The sequence below is a fragment of the Triticum urartu genome, chromosome 5A (assembly GCF_056163025.1).
Source record: "Triticum urartu cultivar PI428250 chromosome 5A, HENAU_Tu73, whole genome shotgun sequence".
NCBI classification, from domain to species: Eukaryota; Viridiplantae; Streptophyta; class Magnoliopsida; order Poales; family Poaceae; genus Triticum; species Triticum urartu.
The window spans coordinates 477908859-477922999 of record NC_141877.1 but is presented as its reverse complement, the minus strand read 5'-3'; the positions used below and the strand labels follow the sequence as shown (position 1 = coordinate 477922999).

Here is a 14141-nt window from a genome sequence, read left to right as displayed (position 1 = left end):
CCCGACCTCGGGGGGTTCCAAACCCGCCAGTCAGTCCCGCGTCATCTCAAGAGGCAGGATTGGGCTGCCGCAGCTCGAGGGCGCGACCTGAATGGGAAGGGGCATGGGGTGGGGTAGACGGGGAGGGATCCGGTGAGAGATAGATGGAGGGGGCTGGCGGCGGTGGCGACATGAAGCGATGCAGGGAGGGAAAGTGGAGTGGCGGCGGCGGCTGGTTGGCTATGGGAGGAGACGGGAGAAGGGCAACTAGGGTTAGGATGGTGTGGACTCTGCCTGTTAAATGGGCTGGCTCGAAAATTTTCACTCCCCGCGCTGGCGACTTAAAATCGCCCTTCTCGCGCGCGCTCTTCGTTTCTTTTTTTTCGGTATTCACTGTTGCATTCGACTGAAAAATAGGCCAAAAAAATGGCACACACAGCAGGAGCCACCAGTGACGGTCCAAATGGTGTATAAATAAAAAAAGTGAGGCCCAGCTGGTTGATCAGTGACGGTTTTTGTGACGGTCCATCGTTGTCCATCATAATGGGTTAATCGTCTGGAGGCCCATTCGCATCTTGCAGACCCATCACGGTTTCCATGACAATTTATGAGAACGTCATGAGAAATCCGTCATGGATTAACAGTTTTCTTGTAGTGTGTTCTACTCGTGCATAACATCAACGCATAAAACCTGGCTCGGATGCCACTGTTGGGGAACATAGTAATTTCAAAATTTTCCTACGCACACGCAAGATCATGGTGATGCATAGCAACGAGAGGGGAGAGTGTTGTCTACGTACCCTCGTAGACCGTCAACGGAAGCGTTGACACAATGTAGATGAAGTAGTTGTACGTCTTCCCGATCCGACCGATCCAAGTACCGAACGTACGGCACCTCCGAGTTCTGCACACGTTCAACTCGGTGACGTCCCTCGAGCTCCGATCCAGCCGAGTGTTGAGGGAGAGTTTCGTCAACATGACGGTGTGATGACGGTGATGATGTTCTACCGACGCAGGGCTTCGCCTAAGCGCCGCTACGATATGACCGAGGTGGAATATGGTGGAAGCGGGCACCGCACACGGCTAAGGAACGATCACGAAGATCAACTTGTGTGTCATGGGGTGCCCCCTTGCCCCCGTATATAAAGGAGGGAGAGGGAGGGGTGCGCCTGGAGGAGTCCTACTCCCACCGGGAGTAGGACTCCCCCCTCTTGCCTTGTTGGAGAAGGAAAGGGGAAGGGGAAAAGAGGAAAGGGGGGCGCCGCCCCCCTTCCTTGTCATATTCGGACTAGGGGGGAGGGGGCGCGCGACCTGCCCTGGCCGGCCTTCCTCTTCTCCCTTAGGGCCCATGTAGGCCCATGAACCCCCCCCCCCCGAGGGGGGGGGGGGTTCCGTAACCCCCCCGGTACTCTGGTAAAATCCGGAATGTTTCCGATATCTAAATATAGGCTTCGAATATATCAATCTTTATGTCTCGACCATTTCGAGACTCCTCATCATGTCCGTGATCACATCCGGGACTCCGAACAACCTTCAGTACATCAAAACACAAAAACCCTAATTACGATCGTCACCGAACTTTAAGCGTGCGGACCCTATGGGTTCGAGAACTATGTAGACATGACCGAGACACGTCTCCGGTCAATAACCAATAGCGGAACCTAGTTGCTCATATTGGCTCCTACATATTCTACGAAGATCTTTATCGGTCAGACCGCATAACAACATACGTTGTTCCCTTTGTCATCGGTATGTTATTTGCCCGAGATTCGATCTTCGGTATATCAATACCTAGTTCAATCTCGTTACCGGCAAGTCTCTTTACTCGTTCCGTAATACATCATCCCGCAACTAACTTATTAGTTGCAATGCTTGCAAGGCTTGAGTGATGTGTATTACCGAGAGGGCCCAGAGATACCTCTCCGACAACTGGAGTGACAAATCCTAATCTCGAAATACGCCAACCCAACAAGTACCTTTGGAGACACCTGTAGAGCACCTTTATAATCACCCAGTTACGTTGTGATGTTTGGTAGCACACAAAGTGTTCCTCCGGTAAACGGGAGTTGCATAATCTCATAGTCATAGGAACATGTATAAGTTATGAAGAAAGCAATAGCAACAAACTAAACGATCAAGTGCTAAGCTAACGGAATAGGTCAAGTCAATCACATGATTCTCCTAATGATGTTATCCCGTTAATCAAATGACAACTCATGTCTATGGCTAGGAAACATAACCATCTTTGATCAACGAGCTAGTCAAGTAGAGGTATACTAGTGACACTCTGTTTGTCTATGTATTCACACATGTATTATGTTTCTGGTTAATACAATTCTAGCATGAATGATAAACATTTATCATGATATAAGGGAATAAATAATAACTTTTATTATTGCCTCTAGGGAATATTTCCTTCAGTCTCCCACTTGCACTAGAGTCAGTAATCTAGATTACACAGTAATGATTCTAACACCCATGGAGCCTTGGTGCTGATCATGTTTTGCTCGTGGAAGAGGCTTAGTCAGCGGGTCTGCAACATTCAGATCCGTATGTATCTTGCAAATTTCTATGTCTCCCACTTGGACTAAATCCCGAATGGAATTGAACCATCTCTTTATGTGCTTGGTTTTCTTGTGAAATCTGGATTCCTTTGCCAAGGCAATTGCACCAGTATTGTCACAAAAGATTTTCATTGGACCCGATGCACTAGGTATGCCACCTAGATCGGATATGAACTCCTTGATCCAGACTCCTTCATTTGTTGCTTCCGACGCAGCTATGTACTCCGCTTCACATGTAGATCCCGCCATGACGCTTTGTTTAGAAGTGCACCAACTGACAGCTCCACCATTCAATGCAAACACGTATCCGGTTTGCGATTTAGAATCGTCCGGATCAGTGTCAAAGCTTGCATCAACGTAACCATTTACGATGAGCTCTTTGTCACCTCCATTTATGAGAAACATATCCTTAGTCCTTTTCAGGTACTTCAGGATGTTCTTGACCGCTGTCCAGTGATCCACTCCTGGATTACTTTGGTACCTCCCTGCTAGACTTATAGCAAGGCACACATCAGGTCTGGTACACATCATTGCATACATGATAGAGCCTATGGCTGAAGCATAGGGAACATCTTTCATTTTCTCACTATCTTCTGCGGTGGTCGGACATTGAGTCTTACTCAACTTCACACCTTGTAACATAGGCAAGAACCCTTTCTTTGCTTGATCCATTTTGAACTTCTTCAAAATTTTGTCAAGGTATGTGCTTTGTGAAAGTCCAATTAAGCATCTTGATCTATCTCTATAGATCTTAATGCCCAATATGTAAGCAGCTTCACCGAGGTCTTTCATTGAAAAACTCTTATTCCAGTATCCCTTTATGCTATCCAGAAATTCTATATCATTTCCAATCAATAATGTGTCATCCACATATAATATCAGAAATGCTACAGAGCTCCCACTCACTTTCTTGTAAATACAGGCTTCTCCAAAAGTCTGTACAAAACCAAATGCTTTGATCACACTATCAAAGCATTTATTCCAACTCCGAGAGGCTTGCACCAGTCCATAAATGGATCGCTGGAGCTTGCACGCTTTGTTAGCTCCCTTTGGATCGACAAAACCTTCTGTTTGCATCATATACAACTCTTCTTCCAGAAATCCATTCAGGAATGTAGTTTTGACATCCATCTGCCAAATTTCATAATCATAAAATGCGGCAATCGCTAACATGATTCGGACAGACTTAAGCATCGCTACGGGTGAGAAGGTCTCATCATAGTTAATCCCTTGAACTTGTCGAAAACCTTTCGCAACAAGTCGAGCATTATAGACAGTAACATTACCGTCAGCGTCAGTCTTCTTCTTGAAGATCCATTTATTCTCAATTGCTCGCCGATCAATGGAAAAGTCAACCAAAGTCCACACTTTGTTCTCATACATGTATCCCATCTCAGATTTCATGGCTTCTAGCAATTTTGCGGAATCTGGGCTCACCATCGCTTCTTCATAGTTCGTAGGTTCATCATGAGCTAGTAGCATGACTTCCAGAACAGGATTACCGTACCACTCCTGTGCGGATCTTACTCTGGTTGATCTAGGAGGTTCGGTGGTAACTTGATCTGAAGTTTCATGATCATTATCATTAGCTTCCTCACTAATTGGTATAGGTGTCACAGAAACCGGTTTCTGTGATGTACTACTTTCCAATAAGGGAGCAGGTACAGTTACCTCATCTAGTTCTACTTTCCTCCCACTCACTTCTTTCGAGAGATACTCCTTCTCTAGAAAAACTCCGAATTTAGCAACAAAAGTCTTGCCTTCGGATCTGTGATAGAAGGTGTACCCAACAGTCTCCTTTGGGTATCCTATGAAGACACATTTCTCCGACTTGGGTTCGAGCTTATCAGGTTGAAGCTTTTTCACATAAGCATCGCAGCCCCAAACTTTCAGAAATGACAACTTTGGTTTCTTGCCAAACCACAGTTCATAAGGCGTCGTCTCAACAGATTTTGATGGTGCCCTATTTAACGTGAATGCGGCCGTCTCTAAAGCATAACCCCAAAATGATAGCGGTAAATCTGTAAGAGACATCATAGATTGCACCATATCTAGTAAAGTACGATTACGACGTTCAGACACACCATTACGCTGTGGTGTTCCGGGTGGTGTGAGTTGCGAAACTATTCTGCTTTGTTTCAAATGTAGACCAAACTTGTAACTCAAATATTCTCCTCCACGATCAGATTGTAGAAACTTTATTTTCTTGTTATGATGATTTTCAACTTCACTCTGAAATTCTTTGAACTTTTCAAATGTTTCAGACTTATGCTTCATTAAGTAGATATACCCATATCTGCTTAAATCATCTGTGAAGGTGAGAAAATAACGATATCCGCCACGAGCCTCAACATTCATGGGACCACATACAATTGTATGTATGATTTCCAACAAATCTTTTGCTCTCTCCATAGTACCGGAGAATGGCGTTTTAGTCATCTTGCCCATGAGGCACGGTTTGCAAGTACCAAGTGATTCATAATGAAGTGGTTCCAAAAGTCCATCAGTATGGAGTTTCTTCATGCGCTTTACACCGATATGACCTAAACGGCAGTGGCACAAATAAGTTGCACTATCATTATCAACTCTGCATCTTTTGGTTTCAACATTATGAATATGTGTATCACTACTATCGAGATTCATAAAAAATAGACCACTCTTCAAGGGTGCATGACCATAAAAGATATTACTCATATAAATAGAACAACCATTATTCTCTGATTTAAATGAATACCCGTCTCGCATCAAACAAGATCCAGATATAATGTTCATGATCAACGCTGGCACCAGATAACAATTATTTAGGTCGAATACTAATCCCGAAGGTAGATGTAGAGATAGCGTGCCGACCGCGATCACATCGACTTTGGAACCATTTCCCACGCGCATCGTCACCTCGTCCTTAGCCAATCTTCGCTTAATCCGTAGCCCCTGTTTCGAGTTGCAAATGTTAGCAACAGAACCAGTATCAAATACCCAGGTGCTACTGCGAGCATTAGTAAGGTACACATCAATAACATGTATATCACATATACCTTTGTTCACTTCGCCATCCTTCTTATCCGCCCAATACTTGCGGCAGTTCCGTTTCCACTGACCAGTATGCTTGCAATAGAAGCACTCAGTCTCAGGCTTAGGTCCAGACTTGGGTTTCTTCTACTGAGCAGCAACTTGTTTGCTATTCTTTTTGAAGTTCCCCTTCTTCTTCCCTTTGCCCTTTTTCTTGAAACTGGTGGTCTTATTGACCATCAACACTTGATGCTCCATCTTGATTTCTTCCTCCACGACTTTTAGCATCGCAAAGAGCTTGGGAATAGTCTTATTCATCCCTTGCATATTATAGTTCATCACGAAGCTTTTGTAGCTTGATGGCAGTGATTGAAGAACTCTGTCAATGACACTATCAACAGGAAGATTAACTCCCAGTTGAGTTAAGTGATTATGATACCCAGACATTTTGAGTATATGTTCACTGACCGAACTATTCTCCTCCATCTTGTAGCTATAGAACTTATTGGAGACTTCATATCTCTCAATCCGGGCATTTTCTTGAAATATTAACTTCAACTCCTGAAACATCTCATATGCTCCATGACATTCAAAACGTCGTTGAAGACCCGGTTCTAAGCCATAAAGCATGGCACACTGAACTATCGAGTAGTCATCAGCTTTGCTCTGCCAGACGTTCATAACATCTGGTGTTGCTCCTGCAGCAGGCTTGGCACTTAGCGGTGCTTCGAGGACGTAATTCTTCTGTGCAGCAATGAGGATAATCCTCAAGTTACGGACCCAGTCCGTGTAATTGCTACCATCATCTTTTAACTTTGCTTTCTCAAGGAACACATTAAAATTCAACGGAACAATAGCACGGGCCATCTATCTACAATCAAACATAAACAAGAAAGATACTATCAGGTACTAAGTTCATGATAAATTTAAGTTCATTTAATCATATTACTTAAGAACTCCCACTTAGAAAGATATCCCTCTAATCCTCTAAGTGATCACGTGATCCAAATCAACTAAACCATGTCCGATCATCACGTGAGATGGAGTAGTATCAATGGTGAACATCACTATGTTGATCATATCTACTATATGATTCACGCTCGACCTTTTGGTCTCCGTGTTCCGAGGCCATATCTGTTATATGCTAGGCTCGTCAAGTTTAACCTGAGTATTTCGCGTGTGCAACTGTTTTGCACCCGTTGTATTTGAACGTAGAGCCTATCACACCCGATCATCACGTGGTGTCTTAGCACGAAGAACTTTCGCAACGGTGCATACTCAGGGAGAACACTTATACTTTGATAATTTAGTGAGGGATCATCTTATAATGCTACCGTCAATCAAAGCAAGATAAGATGCATAAAAGATAAACATCACATGTAATCAATATAAGTGATATCATATGGCCATCATCATCTTGTACTTGTGATCTCCATCTCAGAAGTACCGTTATGATCACCATCGTCACCGGCGCGACACCTTGATCTCCATCATAGCATCGTTGTCGTCTCGCCAATCTTATGCTTCCACGACTATCGCTACCGCTTAGTGATAAAGTAAAGCATTACAGCGCTATTCAATTGCATACAATAAAGAGACAACCATATGGCTCCTGCCAGTTGCCGATAACTCAGTTACAAAACATGATCGTCTCATACAATAAAATTTAGCATCATGTCTTGACCATATCACATCACAACATGCCCTACAAAAACAAGTTAGACGTCCTCTACTTTGTTGTTGCAAGTTTTACGTGGCTGCTACGGGCTTACCAAGAACCGTTCTTACCTATGCATCAAAACCACAACGATAGTTTGTCAAGTTGGTTCTGTTTTAACCTTCGCAAGGACCGGGCGTAGCCACACTCGGTTCAACTAAAGTTGGAGAAACTGACACCCGCCAGCCACCTATGTGCAAAGCACGTCGGTAGAACCAGTCTCGCGTCACCGTACACATAATGTCGGTCCGGGCCGCTTCATCCAACAATACCGCCGAGCCAAAGTACGACATGCTGGTAAGTAGTATGAATTATATTGCCCACAACTCACTTGTGTTCTACTCGTGCATAACATCAACGCATAAAACCTGGCTCGGATGCCACTGTTGGGGAACGTAGTAATTTCAAAATTTTCCTACACACATGCAAGATCATGGTGATTCATAGCAACAAGAGGGGAGAGTGTTGTCTACGTACCCACATAGACCGGCAACGGAAGCGTTGACACAACATAGAGGAAGTAGTTGTACGTCTTCCCGATCCGACCGAACCAAGTACCGAACGTACGGCACCTCCGAGTTCTGCACACGTTCAACTCGGTGATGTCCCTCGAGCTCCGATCCAGCCGAGTGTTGAGGGAGAGTTTCGTCAACACGACGGTGTGATGACGGTGATGATGTTCTACCGACGCAGGGCTTCGCCTAAGCACCGCTACGATATGACCGAGGTAGAATATGGTGGAAGAGGGCACCGCACACGGCTAAGGAACGATCACGAAGATCAACTTGTGTGTCATGGGGTGCCCCCTTGCCCCCGTATATAAAGGAGGGAGAGGGGGAGGTGCGGCCGGCCCTAGGGGTGCGCCTAGTGGAGTCCTACTCCCACTGGGAGTAGGACTCCCCCCTCTTGCCTTGTTGGAGAAGGAAAGGGGAAGGGGAAAAGAGGAAAGGGGGGCGCCGCCCCCCCCTTCCTTGTCCTATTCGGACTAGGGGGGAGGGGGCGCGCGGCCTGCCCTGGACGGCCCTCCTCTTCTCCCTTAGGGCCCATGTAGGCCCATTAACCCCCGGGGGGTTCCGGTAACCCCCCGGTACTCCGGTAAAATCCTGATTTCACCCAGAACATTTCCGATATCCAAATATAGGCTTCCAATATATCAATCTTTATGTCTCGACCATTTCGACACTCCTCGTCATGTCCGTGATCACATGCGGGACTCTGAACAACCTTCAGTACATCAAAACACAAAAACCCTAATTACGATCGTCACCGAACTTTAAGCGTGCGGACCCTACGGGTTCGAGAACTATGTATACATGACCGAGACACATCTCCTGTCAATAACCAATAGCGGATCCTAGATGCTCATATTGTCTCCTACATATTCTACGAAGATCTTTATCGGTCAGACCGCATAACAACATACGTTGTTCCCTTTGTCATCGGTATGTTATTTGCCCGAGATTCGATCGTCGGTATATCAATACCTAGTTCAATCTCGCTACCGGCAAGTCTCTTTACTCATTCCGTAATACATCATCCGGCAACTAACTTATTAGTTGCAATGCTTGCAAGGCTTGAGTGATGTGTATTACCGAGAGGGCCCAGAGATACCTCTCCGACAATCGGAGTGATAAATCCTAATCTCGAAATACGCCAACCCAACAAGTACCTTTGGAGACACCTGTAGAGCACCTTTATAATCACCCAGTTACGTTGTGACATTTGGTAGCACACAAAGTGTTCCTCCAGTAAACGGGAGTTGCATAATCTCATAGTCATAGGAACATGTATAAGTTATGAAGAAAGCAATAGCAACAAACTAAACGATCAAGTGCTAAGCTAACGGAATGGGTCAAGTCAATCACATGATTCTCCTAATGATGTGATCCCGTTAATCAAATGAAAACTCATGTCTATGGCTAGGAAACATAACCATCTTTGATCAACGAGCTAGTCAAGTAGAGGCATACTAGTGACACTCTGTTTGTCTATGTATTCACACATGTATTATGTTTCTGGTTAATACAATTCTAGCATGAATAATAAACATTTATCATGATATAAGGAAATAAATAATAACTTTTATTATTGCCTCTAGGGCATATTTCCTTCAGTCTCCCACTTGCACTAGAGTCAATAATCTAGATTACACAGTAATGATTCTAACACCGATGGAGCCTTGGTGCTGATCATGTTTTGCTCGTGGAAGAGGCTTAGTCAGCGGGTCTGCTACATTCAGATCTGTATGTATCTTGCAAATTTCTATGTCTCCCACTTGGACTAAATCCCGAATGGAATTGAAGCGTCTCTTGATGTGCTTGGTTCTCTTGTGAAATCTGGATTCCTTTGCCAAGGCAATTGCACCAGTATTGTCACAAAAGATTTTCATTGGACCCGATGCACTAGGTATGCCACCTAGATCGGATATGAACTCCTTGATCCAGACTCCTTCATTTGCTGCTTCCGAAGCAGCTATGTACTCCGCTTCACATGTAGATCCCGCCATGACGCTTTGTTTAGAACTGCACCAACTGACAGCTCCACCGTTCAATGTAAACACGTATCCGGTTTGTGATTTAGAATCGTTCGGATCAGTGTCAAAGCTTGCATCAACGTAACCATTTACGATGAGCTCTTTGTCACCTCCATATACGAGAAACATATCCTTAGTCCTTTTCAGGTACTTCAGGATGTCTTGACCGCTATCCAGTGATCCACTCCTGGATTACTTTGGCACCTCCTTGCTAGACTTATAGCAAGGCACACATCTGGTCTGGTACAAGGCAAGATCCATTTATTCTCAATTGCTTGCCGATCAACGGGCAAGTCAACCAAAGTCCACACTTTGTTCTCATACATGTATCCCATCTCAGATTTCATGGCTTCTAGCCATTTTGCGGAATCTGGGCTCACCATCGCTTCTTCATAGTTCATAGGTTCATCATGATCTAGTAGCATGATTTCCAGAACAGGATTACCATACCACTCTGGTGCGGATCTTACTCTGGTTGATCTACGAGGTTCAGTAGTAACTTGATCTGAAGTTTCATGATCATTATCATTAGCTTCCTCACTAATTGGTATAGGTGTCACAGAAACCGGTTTCTGTGATGTACTACTTTCCAATAAGGGAGCAGGTATAGTTACCTCATCTAGTTCTACTTTCCTCCCACTCACTTCTTTCAAGAGATACTCCTTCTCTAGAAAAACTCCGAATTTAGCAACAAAAGTCTTGCCTTCGGATCTATGATAGAAGGTGTACCCAACAGTCTCCTTTGGGTATCCTATGAAGACACATTTCTCCGATTTGGGTTCAAGCTTACCAGGTTGAAGCTTTTTCACATAAGCATCGCAGCCCCAAACTTTCAGAAACGACAACTTTGGTTTCTTGCCAAACAACAGTTCATAAGGCGTCATCTCAACGGATTTTGATGGTGCCCTATTTAACGTGAATGCGGTCGTCTCTAAAGCATAACCCCAAAACAATAGCGGTAAATCTGTAAGAGACATCATAGATTGCACCATATCTAGTAAAGTACGATTACGACGTTCGAACACACCATTACGCTGTGGTGTTCCGGGTGGCGTGAGTTGCAAAACTATTCCGCATTGTTTCAAATGTAGACCAAACTCGTAACTCAAATATTCTCCTCCATGATCAGATCGTAGAAACTTTATTTTATTGTTACAATGATTTTCAACTTCACTCTGAAATTCTTTGAACTTTTCAAATGTTTCAGACTTATGCTTCATTAAGTAGATATACCCATATATGCTTAAATCATCTGTGAAGGTGAGAAAATAATGATATCCGCCACGAGCCTCAACATTCATTGGACCACATACATCTGTATGTATGATTTCCAACAAATCTGTTGCTCTCTCCATAGTACGGGAGAATGGCGTTTTAGTCATCTTGCCCATGAGGCACGGTTCACATGTACCAAGTGATTCATAATCAAGTGGTTCCAAAAGTCCATCAGTATGGAGTTTATTCATGCACTTTACACCGATATGACCTAAACGGCATTGCCACAAATAAGTTGCACTATCATTATCAACTCTGCATCTTTTGGTTTCAACATTATGAATATGTGTATCACTACTATCGAGATTCATAAAAAATAGACCACTCTTCAAGGGTGCATGACCATAAAAGATATTACTCATATAAATAGAACAACCATTATTCTCTGATTTAAATGAATAACCGTCTCGCATCAAACAAGATCCAGATATTATGTTCATGCTCAACGCTGGCACCAAATAACAATTATTTAGGTCTAATACTAATCCCGAAGGTAGATGTAGAGGTAGCGCGCCGACCACGACCACATCGACTTTGGAACCATTTCCCACGCGCATCGTCACCTCATCCTTAGCCAATCTTCGCTTAATCCGTAGCCCCTGTTTCGAGTTGCAAATGTTAGCAACAGAACCAGTATCAAATACCCAGGTGCTACTGCGAGCATTAGTAAGGTACACATCAATAACATGTATATCACATATACCTTTGTTCACTTTGCCATCCTTCTTATCTGCCAAATACTTGGGGCAGTTCTGTTTCTAGTGACCAGTCTGCTTGCAGTAGAAGCACTCAGTCTCAGGCTTAGGTCCATACTTGGGTTTCTTCTCCTGAGCAACAACTTGTTTGTTGTTCTTTTTGAAGTTCCCCTTCTTCTTCCCTTTGCCCTTTTTCTTGAAACTGGTGGTCTTATTGACCATCAACACTTGATGCTCCTTCTTGATTTCTACCTCCGCGGCTTTTAGCATCACGAAGAGCTCGGGAATAGTCTTATTCATCCCTTGCATATTATAGTTCATCACGAAGCTTTTGTAGCTTGATGGCAGTGATTGAAGAACTCTGTCAATGACACTATCAACAGGAAGATTAACTCCCAGTTGAGTCAAGTGATTATGATACCCAGACATTTTGAGTATATGTTCACTGAAAGAACTATTCTCCTCCATCTTGCAGCTATAGAACTTATTGGCGACTTCATATCTCTCAATCCGGGCATTTGCTTGAAATATTAACTTCAACTCCTGAAACATCTCATATGCTCCATGACGTTCAAAACGTCGTTGAAGACCCGGTTCTAAGCCATAAAGCATGGCACACTGAACTATCGAGTAGTCATCAGCTTTGCTCTGCCAGACGTTCATAACATCTGGTGTTGCTCCTGCAGCAGGCTTGGCACTTAGCGGTGCTTCGAGGACGTAATTCTTCTGTGCAGCAATGAGGATAATCCTCAAGTTACGGACCCAGACCGTGTAATTGCTACCATCATCTTTCAACTTTGCTTTTTCAAGGAACGCATTAAAATTCAATGGAACAACAGCACGGGCCATCTATCTATAATCAAACATAAAGAAGCAAGATATTATCAGGTACTAAGTTCATGATAAATTTAAGTTCATTTAATCATATTACTTAAGAACTCCCACTTAGAAAGATATCCCTACGGGTTCGAGAACTATGTAGACATGACCGAGACACGTCTCCGGTCAATAACCAATAGCGGAACCTGGATGCTCATATCGGCTCCTACATATTCTACCAAGATCTTTATCGGTCAGACCGCATAACAACATACGTTGTTCCCTTTGTCATCGGTATGTTATTTGCCCGAGATTCGATCGTCGATATATCAATACCTAGTTCAATCTCGTTACCGGCAAGTCTCTTTACTCGTTCTGTAATACATCATCACGCAACTAACTTATTAGTTGCAATGCTTGCAAGTCTTGAGTGATGTGTATTACCGAGAGGGCCCAGAGATACCTCTCCGACAATCGGAGTGACAAATCCTAATCTCGAAATACGCCAACCCAACAAGTACCTTTGGAGACACCTGTAGAGCACCTTTATAATCACCCAGTTATGTTGTGACGTTTGGTAGCACACAAAGTGTTCCTCCGGTAAACGGGAGTTGCATAATCTCATAGTCATAGGAACATGTATAAGTTATGAAGAAAGCAATAGCAACAAACTAAACGATCAAGTGCTAAGCTAACGGAATGGGTCAAGTCAATCACATCATTCTCCTAATGATGTGATCCCATTAATCAAATGACAACTCATGTCTATGGCTAGGAAACATAACCATCTTTGATCAACGAGCTAGTCAAGTAGAGGCATACTAGTGACACTCTATTTGTCTATGTATTCACACATGTATTATGTTTCTGGTTAATACAATTCTAGCATGAATAATAAACATTTATCATGATATAAGGAAATAAATAATAACTTTTATTATTGCCTCTAGGTCATATTTCCTTCATGGCTAAAGAGAGGAGCGGGCTCGAGGGCGCTGGTGGACTCCAGAGGCGAGGTTGGCATGAGCGGGCGCGAGCCGCCGGACATACCCATGTTCGGGGCTCTCCGGAGAGATAATACCCCTAGTCCTGCCAAGTGTAGTTGGATGATCGATAGTACAATGTTGCTCCTGGAGCTGTATGGGGGAGGAAGGAAGCTGGCCAAGGCTTGGGCCGCTCCTTCTCTCCGGTGTTGCTGTTTTGTGGCTAGTCCTATGCTTACTTGCTTTTCTCTCGTATGTGTTTTCTGCTTGCCCTCTCGCTCGCTTCTATATGCCTCATATGTGTGTATGAGAATGAGAGCAAGTGTGTGGCGTGGTGACCTGAGCATGCATGCGTGTGAGCATGTCCAGGATGGATGGATGGATATTGACTTATATATGAGTGTGGGCTAGCTTGTGAAGTAAGCCATGTAGGCATGGGTGTGTGCTTGGGATGTAAGCTACAGTGTGTAGCTTACATACCAAGCCATGCGTGCTTGCATGCTAGGCTAAGTTTTGTCCTTGGGGCATTTTATAAATCAATGCCCGGGGGACAAAGTACACTGTAGA

At 43.9% G+C, this 14141-nt stretch overlaps 2 pseudogenes; both read right to left on the bottom strand.

Annotated features, from left to right (window-relative positions):
- Nucleotides 1–4066: 4066 nt before the first annotated feature.
- On the bottom strand, nt 4067–6419 carry LOC147972091 (uncharacterized; annotated as a pseudogene).
- On the bottom strand, nt 6420–12621 carry LOC147972090 (uncharacterized; annotated as a pseudogene).
- Nucleotides 12622–14141: the final 1520 nt, after the last annotated feature.